The following is a 13,851-nucleotide window of genomic DNA, read 5'->3' as shown; positions in this document are numbered from 1 at the left end:
TTTCCTGATTATTTTTTTCCAGGTGGTTGAAGAGAAGAGCGATGGTGGTGGGAATATTAGAAGACAGAAAGTGAACAAGGAACAGCTTGTGCAGCCCTGACCTACGTGTGCTGATTTTGAAAGACAGTTCAAGAAAATCAAAGGAAGAAATGGCACTTTATCATTATTAGAAAAGCTCATGCTTGGAATGTTTCATCATTTTCATTTAAGATGTTGTCCGCATGTACAGAAGTGCATAAGCAGCCCTCGTTTGTCCTAAGTCAAATGAGTAGCAGCAGACACAAACATGGCTTTCATGAGAGATTCTCTTTCTGAATCCCGGAGTCATTGCTACATACAAAGGGCAGAACAGTGAGATTTCTAAGCCCTCTCCCCTCTCCCAATCCTTTCCCCGTTAACAGATTTTGAATTATCCTGTCACATTAAGTCTTCATTCAGCGGTGCTGCTTTTTAATGCTAGGTCACTCCACAGTAAAGCAAAGAACAACAAAATAACAACTCTATACTACATATTTATGGTAAAAAAAAGCTGTTTCTTAATTAGAGTGGAATGGGGGGGTGGGTGGCAAGACTGCCTGATATATATTATATATTATTGAGACATGGATGGATGAGGTGGGTCAACTCCTCAAATACTTTGCTGTCTTTCACAAAGGACAAAAATAGTGCCCTGGTAATAACAGGCTAATTTAGGTGGCTCAGCACCGGCCATGTGTCATACATAACCACCTCTCTGCCTTGTTCTTGTGAGCATCTGAATAGCATCAGTGTAGACTGGACCATTGGAAATGATAGGTGGTTGTCTACAGAGAATCTCTGTTTTCAGAAAATATTTTGCTCTGGCCTTGAGATTCTGTACCAGGTTTGAGGTTTAGGAGTCTGTTGATAGGCCAATCGACTTGCCATTTTGCAGAATGAAACAATTGCTTACACAGGAGAAAACCCTTTCAAATCACTCCAGCCTGAAGAAATTGAAGCCCCCAGTGGCCAAGAAAAAACTCCACATTGGGAGCAAAAAGGGATGGACTGATTTGAACTGGCCTTTGTGTCATGTAATCAGTTTTTTAAAAAATCAAGTTCATTTGTTTTATATCTGAAGCAAATCCTGCAGTATTTGACTCGTAGTTGCAGCCTTAATCTAGGTGTACAGGATCAGTTAAAATGGTTGCAGCCAGAAGATGCAAGCAAGATATTTGGAAGGGCCTAGTAGGCTGTCTGTATTTTTCTCTTGCCCAACTTTTGTTAATTACTGCTAACCTCAGGGAACTGGATAACTGAGTGCTAAAAATTATTAGTGTCTGCTTGAGAGGAGTGGCTCATCTGCCTTGAAGGAAGTGGGGTTTTTTTAGTCACTCCTTTTAAAATCCTCCTTGATTTTGGAAGATTTTATTAATGATTTCACAATTGCAAATATAACTATCAAGGATAAAGTAGTTCAGTGAGTAGCAGCTCTCCAACTCCAGGTTGTCTTGGATGAAGCAAATTATCCAAACTGATTTCAGTCCTGTCTCAGGTCTAATTTTGACAGCAAAAGAAAGTAGGTTAGCCTAATGAAAGCACTTTGTCAAGAAAAAGGTGGATTGCAACCCTTTTAATTCTCCTTGACTACTCAGCAATTATTGAGAATATCAGCCATGGCATTCTACTGGATTGGCCCCATAATGTGAGAAAAGGGGAAAGTTATACAGAGGTTCTCTCCTGCCCACGGGGCAGTTCTAGAAGTTGGTATTTGGGGACTATGGGGTCCCATCTGGATACCCACATTTGTTAACATTTCTGTGAAGCCAATGACTGATATAATCAGGTACAGTGGTGCCTCGCACAACGAGCGCCCCGTAGAGTGATGAATTCGCTCTACGAGGACGTTTTTTTGATCGCTAATGTGATCGCAGAGCGATGGCCTCTATGGCTGAAAATCGCACAGCGAAGGTCGGTAAGCATTTCGCTTACTGACCTTCACTTTGTGACCCGCCGATCAGCTGTTCGGTGGGTCCAAAATGGCAGCCGGAAGCCTCAAAATGGCCGCCGGAAGCCCCAAAATGGCCGCGCGCAGCATTTTCGCGCCCTCGTTAAGCGAGGGGAGGGCGCGAAAATGGCTGCCGGCCATTGGAAAAGCATCGCTGTACAGTGAGTAAAGCTGCTATTGGAACGCATTAAACTAAGTTTAATGCATTCCAATGGCTTTTTCCTTCCCGTACAGCGATGCTTTCACACAGCGAGGGTTAATCCGGAACGGATTAACCTCGCTGTGCGAGGCACCACTGTATATAGAGTGAGGCATTAACAATATGTTGATGGCATTTTGTTCTCATATTGAGTCTGGAAGGCTGTTGTACTGCTGAACCGTAGACTTTAATAACGAGCTTGATAAGGTCTGAGAATTGAAAGCCAAATCCTGACACGACAGAGCGGTAGACCTCGCAATGCCAGTGCAAAATGCTCAGTGTGTTAACATAGATGAGTCCTCCAAACTAACCCATTAACATTAACATGTGCTTTAATGCACTACACTAACTGTACCGTTAGTACAGTATTAATGTTCGTCACCATGGCATAGTCAAAAACAAAGAAACCTCCTACTACATTTTGATGATAAGAAATGTTTGCCCTGCTACCTGGGTAAACTGAGGGCTCTCTCCGTAAACCTCAGTCTAAGTTTATTATTTATTTACTTATTAGTAAACATTATGTTCTAATCCCTTTCCCTGTGTTTTCCCCAAGCCTGAATGGCTAGCGCCACCCAGCCTTAGCTCATCTCTTCTTTCCATGATCCCCTACTTTTTCTATTCTTACTGCCATTTAGGCACCATGAAGTACAACTGTAACTGAGCAAGTTCAAATCTAATTTAAAAAATTATCTTCAGTTTCTTGGGAATATTTTATGTAGCACAGAAGTCTGAAATTGATTTAAAGAGGTGTGGCATTAAAAAAGTGTAAAATGAATAAAGAAATACACAGAGTATGTACGCATCTTTGAAGAAGCTATAACTATGTATGTATGTATGTATGTATGTATGTATGTATGTATGTATGTATGTATGTATGTATGTATGTATGCATGCATGCATGCATGCATGCATGCATGCATGCATGCATGTATTTATTTAAGGACAATGTTGATACTTATGCCTCGACAGTACTGTTTTATATCAAAAGCTGCATCAATGTTGTTACTACTACCAGACAAGTACGAGTGTTTTCTAATAACAAGCCTTGGCTAAATAGAGAAGTGCGCCTTTTATTAAAAGCTAGAAATGCTGCTTTTCATTCTGGTGATGAACTACAGTACAGAGAGGCCAGAGCTAAACTGAAAAGGGGCATTAGGGATGCCAAAGCTATGTACAGCCAGAGAATTGAGCAACATCTTGAGAGTTCTGACACTCGTCGAGTATGGCATGGCCTAAGACAAATCACGGGGCAGAGTAACAAAAACAGTCTGTGTAGCAGCAGTGATTTTTTGGCTGAGCAGTTAAATCAATTTTTCAGCCGTTTTGAGGTGGAAACAGGAACAACCATTATTCCAGCACCTACTATCTATAATACATCACTAGAATCTACCATCAACAGACAACCACTAGTACTGCAGATTTCAGATGTGAGACGCGCTTTCCAGAATATTAACGTTCGAAAGGCAGCTGGACCAGATGGAATCATGGGATGAGTTATTAGGGGCTGTGCTGCAGAATTAGCTGGTGTTTTTACGGATATTTTCAATCTATCCTTGTTGCAGTGTTCAGTCCCCACTTGCCTGAAGACATCTATTATAGTGCCAGTCCCCAAGCAGTCAGCTGTGGTATCTCTCAATGATTATAGACCAGTAGCTTTAACATCTGTTGTTATGAAATGTTTTGAGAGATTGGTGCTGGATTACATTAAGGCTAGTCTTCCACCTTCTTTGGACCCATGGCAATTTGCATACAGGAAAAATAGATCTACTGATGATGCTGTGTCCATTGTACTCCATACTGTATTGAGCCACTTAGAACATCAGGGAACTTATGCGAGGCTGTTGTTTGTGGATTATAGCTCTGCTTTTAATACCATTCTACCAAATAGGTTGTTTTTTTAAAATGATCAACCTGGGATTACCTCAGGAGATCTGCATGTGGATAAAGGATTTTCTGACAGATAGGCCACAGTCAGTAAGGATGGGATCTCACCATTCTTCTACCCTGGTACTAAGTATAGGAGCTCCCCAGGGCTGTGTGCTAAGTCCCTTCCTCTATTCCCTGTATACACATGATTGCACCCCACTGTATAACACCAATGCAATTATTAAATTTGCGGATGATACGACAGTGGTGGGGCTCATATATAAGAACAATGAGTCTGCTTATAGAAAGGAAGTACAAAGGTTGATACTTTGGTGTAAAGAAAATCATCTCACACTTAACATCAAAAAAACTAAAGAACTCATAATTGATTTTAGGAGGAAGAGAAATGTACATTTACCACTGTACATAAACGGTGAGGAAGTGGAGAGAGTTGGTAGTTTTAAATTTCTGGGTACTTACATCTCAGAGGACCTCTCATGGACTATAAATGCCAACATGCTAATGAAGAAGGCACAGAAGAGGCTGTATTTCCTGAGAATGCTTGGCAAGTTAAATTTATCTCAGCATTTACTTCTGTCATACTATTGTAGCACCATTGAGAGTGTCCTAACCTATGGCATTCTGGCATGGTTTGGGAGTAGCTCTGTAGCAGACAAAAAAGCTCTACAGAGAACCATTAAAATTGCCCAGAATATCATCGGGCTCCAGCTACCAACCCTGGATGACATCTTCACATCCCGCTGTCTGAGGAAGTCACACAACATCCTGAGAGACTCTTCCCATCCTGCTTATAACTTTTTTGAACTGTTACCGTCTGGCAGAAGATATAGAACAATTAAGACTCGGACCACACGTTTTCTCAATAGTTTTTATCCCAGAGCTATAATTGCAATTAATAATGAGCTTAAAGACCACCAGTAGTGAATAATTAGTTGGACTGTGTTACTTGGCCTGCGGTGTAGATGTTTGTATTTTTAGTGGGGGACTTTTAGTGGGTGGGGAGTGTTTGGGAATTTTATGTATGTGCATGTGTCTGTTCTCTGGGTGTCTGTGAATTTCGTTGTATGTGTATATACTTACAATGACAATAAATTATTATTATTATTATTATTATTATTATTATTATTATTATTATTATTATTATTATTATTATTATTATTATACCCCACCCATTTAGTCATAGACTACTCTGGGTGACTGACAGCAAGTGAATAAAACAATTTAAAAGTAACAGTGATTTACAACAACAATAAATAATAATTCAAGATAGAAAAGAAAAAGAAAAAATAAATCAAGTAGTGCCTGGAGGGAAGGCCTGCCTAAACAGCCAGGTTTTCAATTGACTTTTAAAAATACCCAGCGAGCAGGCCATACGGATCTCTGTAGGAAGGTTATTCCAAAGATGAGGAGCCACTGCCGAGAAGGCCCAGTTTCTTATTTTTTCCTTCCGGGCGTCCCTTGGCCATAGGCTCCTCAGTCGCACCTCCTGAATAGATCGGGTGATACAGGTAGATTTAGGTGGGAGGAGGCATTCTGCTAGATAATGAGGCCCTAAACCATTTAAGGTTTTATACGTAATCATTAAAACTTTGAAATCTACACGGAACTGAACGGGCAGCCAATGCAAAGCGGCCAGAGTGGGAGAGATATGATGATGTTTTCTCACCCCACTAAGAAGTCTGGCCACCGCATTCTGCACCATCTGAAGCTTCTGCATCAATCTCAAAGGTAGCCCCACATAGAGTGCATTACAGTGGTCTAATATCAAGATTACAAGTGCATGGACCAGAGTGGTGAGCGCCCCAGCATCAAAATAGGGACACAGCTGGGCAATCCGCCAAAGATGGAAATAGGCAGAGGGGACCACTGATGCCACCTGAGTTTCGATGGTGAGCACCAGGTCCAGATGGATCCCCAAACTGCGAGCCTCACTCTTCGCAGTGACAGTCACCCCCCAAAAGAAAGGGAGTTTCCCAAACCGCCGATGATGGGGGCACCCACCCTCAGGACCTCCATCTTGTCCAGGTTCAGCCTCAACCCATTCCCCTGCATCCACTGCAGTAGTCTCCAGACAGCGCTGAAGGGACAGAACGGCATCCACTGTGGTTGGAGAAAAGGAGATGTAGAGCTGAGTGTCATTAGCGTACTGATGGCACGATGCCCCACACCCCCTGATGATCCCACCCAGCGGCCTCATATAGATACAGTGGTGCCCCGCATAGCGACGATAATCTGTTCTGGAAAAATCATTGCTATGTGGATTCGTTGCTATGCGAAATAAAAAAGCCCATAGGAATGCATTAAAACCTGTTTTTTTTACCCGGCGGCCATTTTGGAACCGCCGATCAGCTGTTAGGAAAACATTGCTATGCGAAAATCAGTAAGCGAAACAGCTTACCGATCATCGCAAATCAATTTTTTCCTATCTAAATCATTGCAATGCGATCGCAAAAGCAATCGCAAAAATGTAATTGCTATGCGGATTCGTCGTTAAACAGGGCGCCCGTTAAGCGAAGCACCACTGTATTAAATAGCATTGGGGAGATAATTGAGCCCTGTGGAACCCCACAATTGAGGTTCCTCGGGGCTGAAACTCTCTCCCCAAGCTGCACTCTCTGAGAACAATCATCCAAGAAGGATCGGAGCCAGGCAAATGCCATGCCACCAATTCCCAGCTTGGAGAGCCTCCCCAGGAGGATACCGTGGTCAATGGTATCAAAGGTGGCTGAGTTATCGAGGAGGACCAACAGAGATGTTTTACCCCTGTTGGCCTCCCTTAGTAGGTCATCTAACAGGGCGTCCAATGCCGTACCATAACGTGGTCTGGATCCTGATTGGAACAGATCCAGGGCATTTGTTTCATCCAAATGAACCTGAGGCTGATCGGCCACCACCCTCTCCACCACTTTGCTAATGAAAGAAACATTGGCAACGGGCCTGTAATTCCCAATATTGTCTGATGCCAAGTTTGGTTTCTTCCTAATGGTCCTAATGAGTGTCTCCTTGAGGGTAAGATGAACCTTGCCCTCCAGGAAAGATCCATTAATTATTGCTCCAGCCCATTCAGTTGTTATAGGGCTGGCTGCTTTGATGAGCCAGTCCGGGCAAGGGTCAAGGGATGAGGTGGTGGCCCGACAGCGATCAAGTGCTTTGTCCACAATATCTGGCATTACAGGCTGAAAGAATTCAATACTCACTGGGCAAGGCGGAGTGCTGGACATGGGCCGAGCTCCACATTGGAGAGGGTGTTTAGGAGCGATCGTGTCTATAGCCCTGGTGGCAGCGGTAAACCAGCTGTCAACTAGAGCCTCAACAGGAGCACCAGTCAGATCAGCTGGAATCCGTCTCATGGAAACCTGGATCCTATGGGATCCAGTAGCCTTCGAGGGCAGACCATTAAAATAGTTTATTGCTCCCTGCGAGGGGGGAGGGCCATTGAGAGGTTACATTTTATTTGGTGATGATTGGACCATGACAAGGGAACCGACACAAGGTCAGTCACCATCAGACCACACTCGCTCCAATTGTTGGAAAAAAAAACCAGGTCTAGCATATGAGCACCCACGTGAGTGGGGCTGTTAACATGTTGGGACATGTTCAAGGAAGCCATGATTTCCAAGAACTCAAGGGCTGGGCCAGAAGTCTCTGCCTCTGCATGGATGTTGAAATCACCCAAGACCAAAAGCCTCGGGGATTCCAACAGTGCTGCAGAGACAATGTCCACCAGCCCCGGTAAGAAAATGGCTGGGTCCCGGAATGTCCGGTAACCCAGCAAGATCCGAATACCATCCCTGGCCCCTATTGACACGTGGAGGGCCTCCAGACCTGGCTTTACCACTGTGGAGCACCTAGTAACCTTCAGAGTATTTTTATAAACAATGACTACTCCCCCCTCCGCCCCTCCACTCTGTGCCATGGTGCTGGATGGCATAACCAGGAGGACAGGCACGGGTCAGGGGTTGGCCCCCTCCCCGCCTATCCATGTTTTGGTTACGCACGCCAGGTCTGCATCCTCCTCCAGTATAAGATCATAAATAATTTGGAATTTATTCGATACAGAACTGGCATTCAACAGCAGTATAAGTATAAAGGTACTGAGTTGCTAGGGGATGGGAAGCAATATTTGACCTTGGCCAAACATCTGATTTTAAACAAGTGATCAAAGCACACAGTTTGGTGCTATGTGGGACCAGAGTCAATAGTTCCATTAGATAAATTCTTATATATACACTTAGATTGTAAAAACTTTCCTTTTTCCAGACTTATTGTTAGTTTCCTTATACACCTTTCTGATTTTGCTTCCTCTTTTTTAAACTAGCCATATGCCGTGATCCCTACATGATCTCTCTTTGGATGGGAACTGAATGGCATAACATTGGACTACATGACTAAGACAACATAGATGAGCAAGTCATTGTCTTTATAAGGAGTACCGAACTAATAAGAGGAAGATTTTGCCTGAGCTGCCCATTTCAGGAGTGGGGGGAAGAGACTTTCATCTGTGCCCCCGAACATCCCTTTGGCTTCCCTTCCTAGAGAGGGCAGGGTCCAAATTCAATCTTACCAGCCTGTGCTTGGGAGGCTATAATACTGTGGGAGGAGAGGAAGGTGATGTGCATGTGTTGTGTGCATCTGCATCTGCTCTTCATGGTCAGTCACCCAGGTCACACATCTTGTTTCCCCTCTCTCTCTGCCCCTTTTCTTCTAAGCTTGAAGCTTGCTAAACTTTCTCTCTGGTACTTCTTGAGGTAGAAAAGGATACAGGTGATATGTGTGCCCAAGCTCTGAGGTCACTCACCTTGGCTGCTCCTCAGATTCTTGACTTTTGCTGTGTTATGTATGTAGCTTGTCCTTCCTTGGTGCAACTCTATGTATGTATGTATGTATGTATGTATGTATGTATGTATGTATGTATGTATGTATGTATGTATGTATGTATGTATGTATGTATGTATGTATGTATGTATGTATGTATGTATGTATGTATGTAAGTATGTATGTATGTATGTATGTATGTATGTATGTATGTATGTATGTATGTATTTATTTATTTATTTATTTATTTATTTATTTATGTATTTATTTATCCGCCGATCAGGTGTTAAAAAAGGGTCGCTTTGCCATGATCGTTTCCCTGTGATCATCGCAAAGCGAAAAAACCCCATAGGGACCATCGCAAAAACTCTGTCGCTAAGCGTTTTCATCGCTCAATGGAGCGATCGTTAAGCGAGGCACCACTGTACCTAGAGTGGGCCTTTCATGTCACGAGCCTTGTTGCACAGTGGTTAAACTGCTGTACCGCAGTCAAAACTGTGTTCACAACCTGGGTTCTATTCCAGGTAGCTGGTTCAAGGTTGACTTAGCCTTTTATCCTTCCAAGGTCGGTAAAATGAATCCAGTACCTAGCTTGCGGGGCGGGGGGGGGGACACAATGTGTAGCCTGCATAATTAACTTGTAAACCACCCAGAGAGTGCTTTAAGTGCTGTGGGCTGGCATATAAATAGCACACTTTGTTTGTTCTAATGAAAGACCCACAGAATGAACAGAGGCTCTTTTTTATGTAATTCATGTTTCAATGATTGTGGAAAAAGAGCCTCAAACATGAACGATTAATGTTTACAAAAGGGCATACCAAAAACTTTTATGTTTCTTTCATGTGTACATGCATGCTGCCCTAATACAGTTTTAAAGCACACACATTTTACTTTCTGTGTCCCTCCACAGAGTAGAGGAAGTGTTTAGTTTCCAAATACCATTGAAGTGGCGGTCTTCTTGAGCCACTTAATGATACCAGAAATTGAAAGAGGAAGGCAGATTCAAGCTGCAAGCTCCACTTTGGTTCATTTCTAACAATCACAGGGGCTGGAAACAAACCAAAACGAAGCGATAAATGTAGGCATATATAGGGTAGAATATTTTCTATGGAAAAATATGGCATCAGAAAATTTTCCAATTTTTTTTATTGTACTTCTCTTGATTGTATTAGATATTTATATTTAGCTTTTCATTGTTTTGCACAGATTGATGATGCCCCCTTAAATCTTCATCTCCCCAACGGGTTTAGCTATATCTTGAAAAGCAACATTTAGTCTGACCCACTTTGGTTTCTTTCTCTCTCCCTTTTTAGGTACAAGGAGCTATGAGCAACTTCAGGCTAGAAGAGTTAAGGCAGACTCGGGCATCTGCACAAGGTTCACCAAGCAAATAAAACAGCAGTAAGGAGGGAGTAAAACTAGTTCCTGCATTTCTGAAGAAATTTCTGCTTTTCTGTCCTGTGTCTTTAGATGTCAGCGTGGGGGCGGGGCAAAACTCTTTGAATGCCTCAGATGCTTTTGCTTTTCAGTACTGTAGGAATAAATCTGCTGTGCATCCAAATGCATATGGTGGTCTTTATTTTTAATGGGATATGTGGCTAGATGCTCAACCCACTCTGCATGGTGTCTTGTTGCTTCTGTTGCAATGCATATTTAAATGTGCATTCCTCCCAAGCCTCTGATAATTAGTTTCGACCTAACAGAAACTAAATCTGATGACATCATTGGAAAGGTGGAGTCAAAGTAATTGTCCATACTTGCCAAGCTTACCTCATCCAGTTTAGAACATAAATCTTCCACATTACCTCAGTGTTCTGAACTGCACTCAGTTGTTGCATCAGTGCCTTGCCATTTACCTTTCAAATGACAAAGTGGTAATATTAGTCGTCTGTCTGATTCAGCAGGGCTAGGGGAGGAATAGTTAATGTCATCCTGTCCTGTTACATTATCAACATTAAATAGGGAACACTGGGAAACTTTTCAGGTGAAGGGTGATATAAAGATATCTTTAAAAAGCAACTCTGCGGAACTGCCCTGATCCCCTCCCGTGGGATCTTCTTGTATTGTCATTCCTGATCAAAAATGAATGTCTCCCTGTTTTTGAAAGACCAGAAATTTCATAATAAATTCATATTGTATATTGCAGGTTAAACAAAGCCATTGTCTTTGTTTAGCAGCACAGGAGGAGAGGGCAATGGTCTCTGAATAGGGGAGTGACAAGTATACCCCGCTTTTCATGGTGATATGCTGGAAGATATGCATCAAAGTGGCAATTCAGTATGTCAGAATAAACACAGGGATGTTGTATTTAAATATATCAGTAGGGGGCAATAGATAGCCAGTTGGGATTATGCATGTCCTGGTTTACAAAGTGACCACTTATATTAATTAATTAATTGCATTTATATCCCACCTATTAAGTGGCGAACCACTAAATACTGTGGGCAGCCAAAAAAATTAGAAGTGCATACCCACCACCAAGTAAAAATCACGTAATAACAATAAGCAAAAAAGGAGGGCGAAAAGCCAGAGGCAACAGCAAACAAATTCAAATTTAAGTATGTAGGTCATTAAGCCTTATGTTTCTGTCCATGGAGTTTTCTTGGCAAAGATACCGGAGTGGCTTGCCAGTTCCTGCTCCAGGTGGATCTCATTTAGTCAGAACTCTCCACTATGACTTGTCTGTCCTGGGTGCCCCTGCACAGCATAGCCCATAGCTTCGCTGAATTACTCAAGTCCCTTCGCCACAACAAGGCAGCAATCTGTGAAGGGGATTGCTGCCTTGACACCTTATAGAACTGACACCAATATGTTCTTCTCAATATAGGGGATTGGAATGCTAAAGTAGAGAGTCAAGAGATAAAAGGAACACCAGGTAAGTTTGGCCTTGGAGTTCAAAATGAAGCAGGGCAAAGGCTAATGGAGTTTTGTCAAGAGAACAAGCTGGTAATCACAAACACTCTTTTCCAACAACACAAGAGGCGACTCTATGCATGGAAATCACCAGATGGGCAATATCGAAATCAGATTGATGATATTCTCTGCAGCTAAAGATGGAGAAGCTCTATATAGTCAGCAAAAACAAGACCTGGAGCTGATTGTGGCTCTGATCATCAGCTTCTTATAGCACAAATCAAGCTTAAACTGAAGAAAGTAGGAAAAACCACTGGGCTAGTCAGGTATAATCTAAACCAAATGAATATAAAGTGGAAGTGAAGAACAGATTTAAGGAACTTGATTTGGTGGACAGAGTGCCTGAAGAACTATGGATGGAGGCTCATAACATTGTACAGGAGGTAGCAACAGAAACCATCCCAAAGAAAAGGAAATGCAAGAAAGGAAAGGGGCTGTCCAATGAGACCTTACAAATAGCAGAGAAGAGAAAGGAAACAAAATGCAAGGGAGATAGGGAAAGTTACAGAAAATTGAAGGCTGACTTCCAAAGAAAATCAAGGAGAGACAAGAGGGCCTTCTTAAATGAATCATACAAAGATATAGAGGAAAATAACAGGAAGGGAAAAACCAGACATCTGTTCTAGAAAATTGGAGATAGGAACATTTTGTGCAAAGATGGACATGATAAAGGACAAAAATGGTAGGGATCTTACAAAAGCAGAAGACATCAAGAAGAGGTGGAAAGAATACACAAAGAAATTATACCAGAAAGATCTGGATGTCCCGGACAGCCCAGATAGTGTGGTTGCTGAGTTTGAGCCAGACATTCTGGAGAGTGAAGTCAAGGGGGCCTTAGAAAGCATGGCTAACAACAAGGCGAGTGGAGGTGATGGCATTCTAGTTGAACTATTTAAAATCTTAAAAGATGATGTTGTTAAGGTGTTACACTCAATATGCCAGCAAGTTTGGAAAACTCATCAGTGGCCAGAGGATTAGAAAAGATCAGTCTACATCCCAATCCCAAAGAAGGGCAGTGCCAAAGAATGCTCCAACTACCATACAATTGCACTCATTTCACACGCTACCGAGGTTATGCTCAAAATCCTCCAAGGTAGAATTCAGCAGTATGTGGACTGAGAACTACCAGAAGTACAAGCTGGATTTCAAAGGGGCAGAGGAAGTAGAGACCAAATTGCTAACATGCACTGGATTCCACACATAGCAGAATTAAAGAACTTCTGAATGAGTGTGAAAGAGGAGAACGCAAAAAATGGTCTGAAGCTCAACATCAAAAAAACTAAGATCATGGCCACTGGTCCCATCACTTCCTGAGAAATAGAAGGGGAAGATATGGAGGCAGTGACAGATTTTACTTTCTTCAGCTCCATGATCACTGCAGATGGAGACAGAAGCCAAGAAATTAAAAGACGCCTGCTTCTTGGGAGGAAAGTGAAAACTTAGACAGCATCTTAAAAAGCAGAGACCTCACCTTGCCGACAAAGGTCCACATAGTTAAAGCTATGGTTTTTCCAGTAGTGATGTATGGAAGTGAGAGCTGGAGACTAAAGAAGGCTGACCACCAAAGAATTGATGCTTTTGAATTGTGGTGCTGGAGGAGACTCTTCAGAGTCCCCTGGACTGCAAAGAAAACTAAGCTATCCATTTTGAAGGAAATCAACCCTGAGTGCTCACTGGAAGGACAGATCCTGAAGCTGAGGCTCCAATACTTTGGCCATCTCATGAGAAGAGAAGACTCCCTGGAAAAGACCCTGATGTTGGGAAAGTGTGAAGGCAAGAGGTGAAGGGGACGACAGAGGGCGAGATGGTTGGACAGTGTCACTGAAGCTACCAATATGAATCTGACCAAACTCTGGGAGGCAGTGGAAGACAGGAGGGCCTGGCATGCTCTGGTCCATGGGGTTATGAAGAGTCAGACACAACGACTAAACAACAAGGTCATTAAGAGCGTCATAAGGGGTGTATATTCTTAGTGATCTATATACCTGTTTGGACAGGCCCATAGTCTGTAGCCGTTAAATCACTTCCTCCTAAATTAATTCTGTCGTCTTCAAGAAAATAATTTAGT

General features: G+C 42.6%; 1 long non-coding RNA gene across 1 annotated transcript in view; it reads right to left on the bottom strand.

The window, feature by feature from the left end:
• The window catches only part of LOC140707452 (uncharacterized), a 66,054-nt gene that overhangs the window by 35,396 nt on the left and 16,807 nt on the right, over positions 1 to 13,851 (bottom strand). The window contains exon 4 of the long non-coding RNA XR_012087536.2: positions 10,641 to 10,726. This is a non-coding gene — a long non-coding RNA (uncharacterized LOC140707452). The remainder of the gene's footprint in view (positions 1 to 10,640; positions 10,727 to 13,851) is intronic.

Source organism: Pogona vitticeps, chromosome 5 (genome assembly GCF_051106095.1).
Source record: "Pogona vitticeps strain Pit_001003342236 chromosome 5, PviZW2.1, whole genome shotgun sequence".
NCBI lineage: Eukaryota > Metazoa > Chordata > Lepidosauria > Squamata > Agamidae > Pogona > Pogona vitticeps.
Note: the sequence above shows the minus strand (reverse complement) of the source record. Positions and strands in the feature narration are given on the sequence as shown.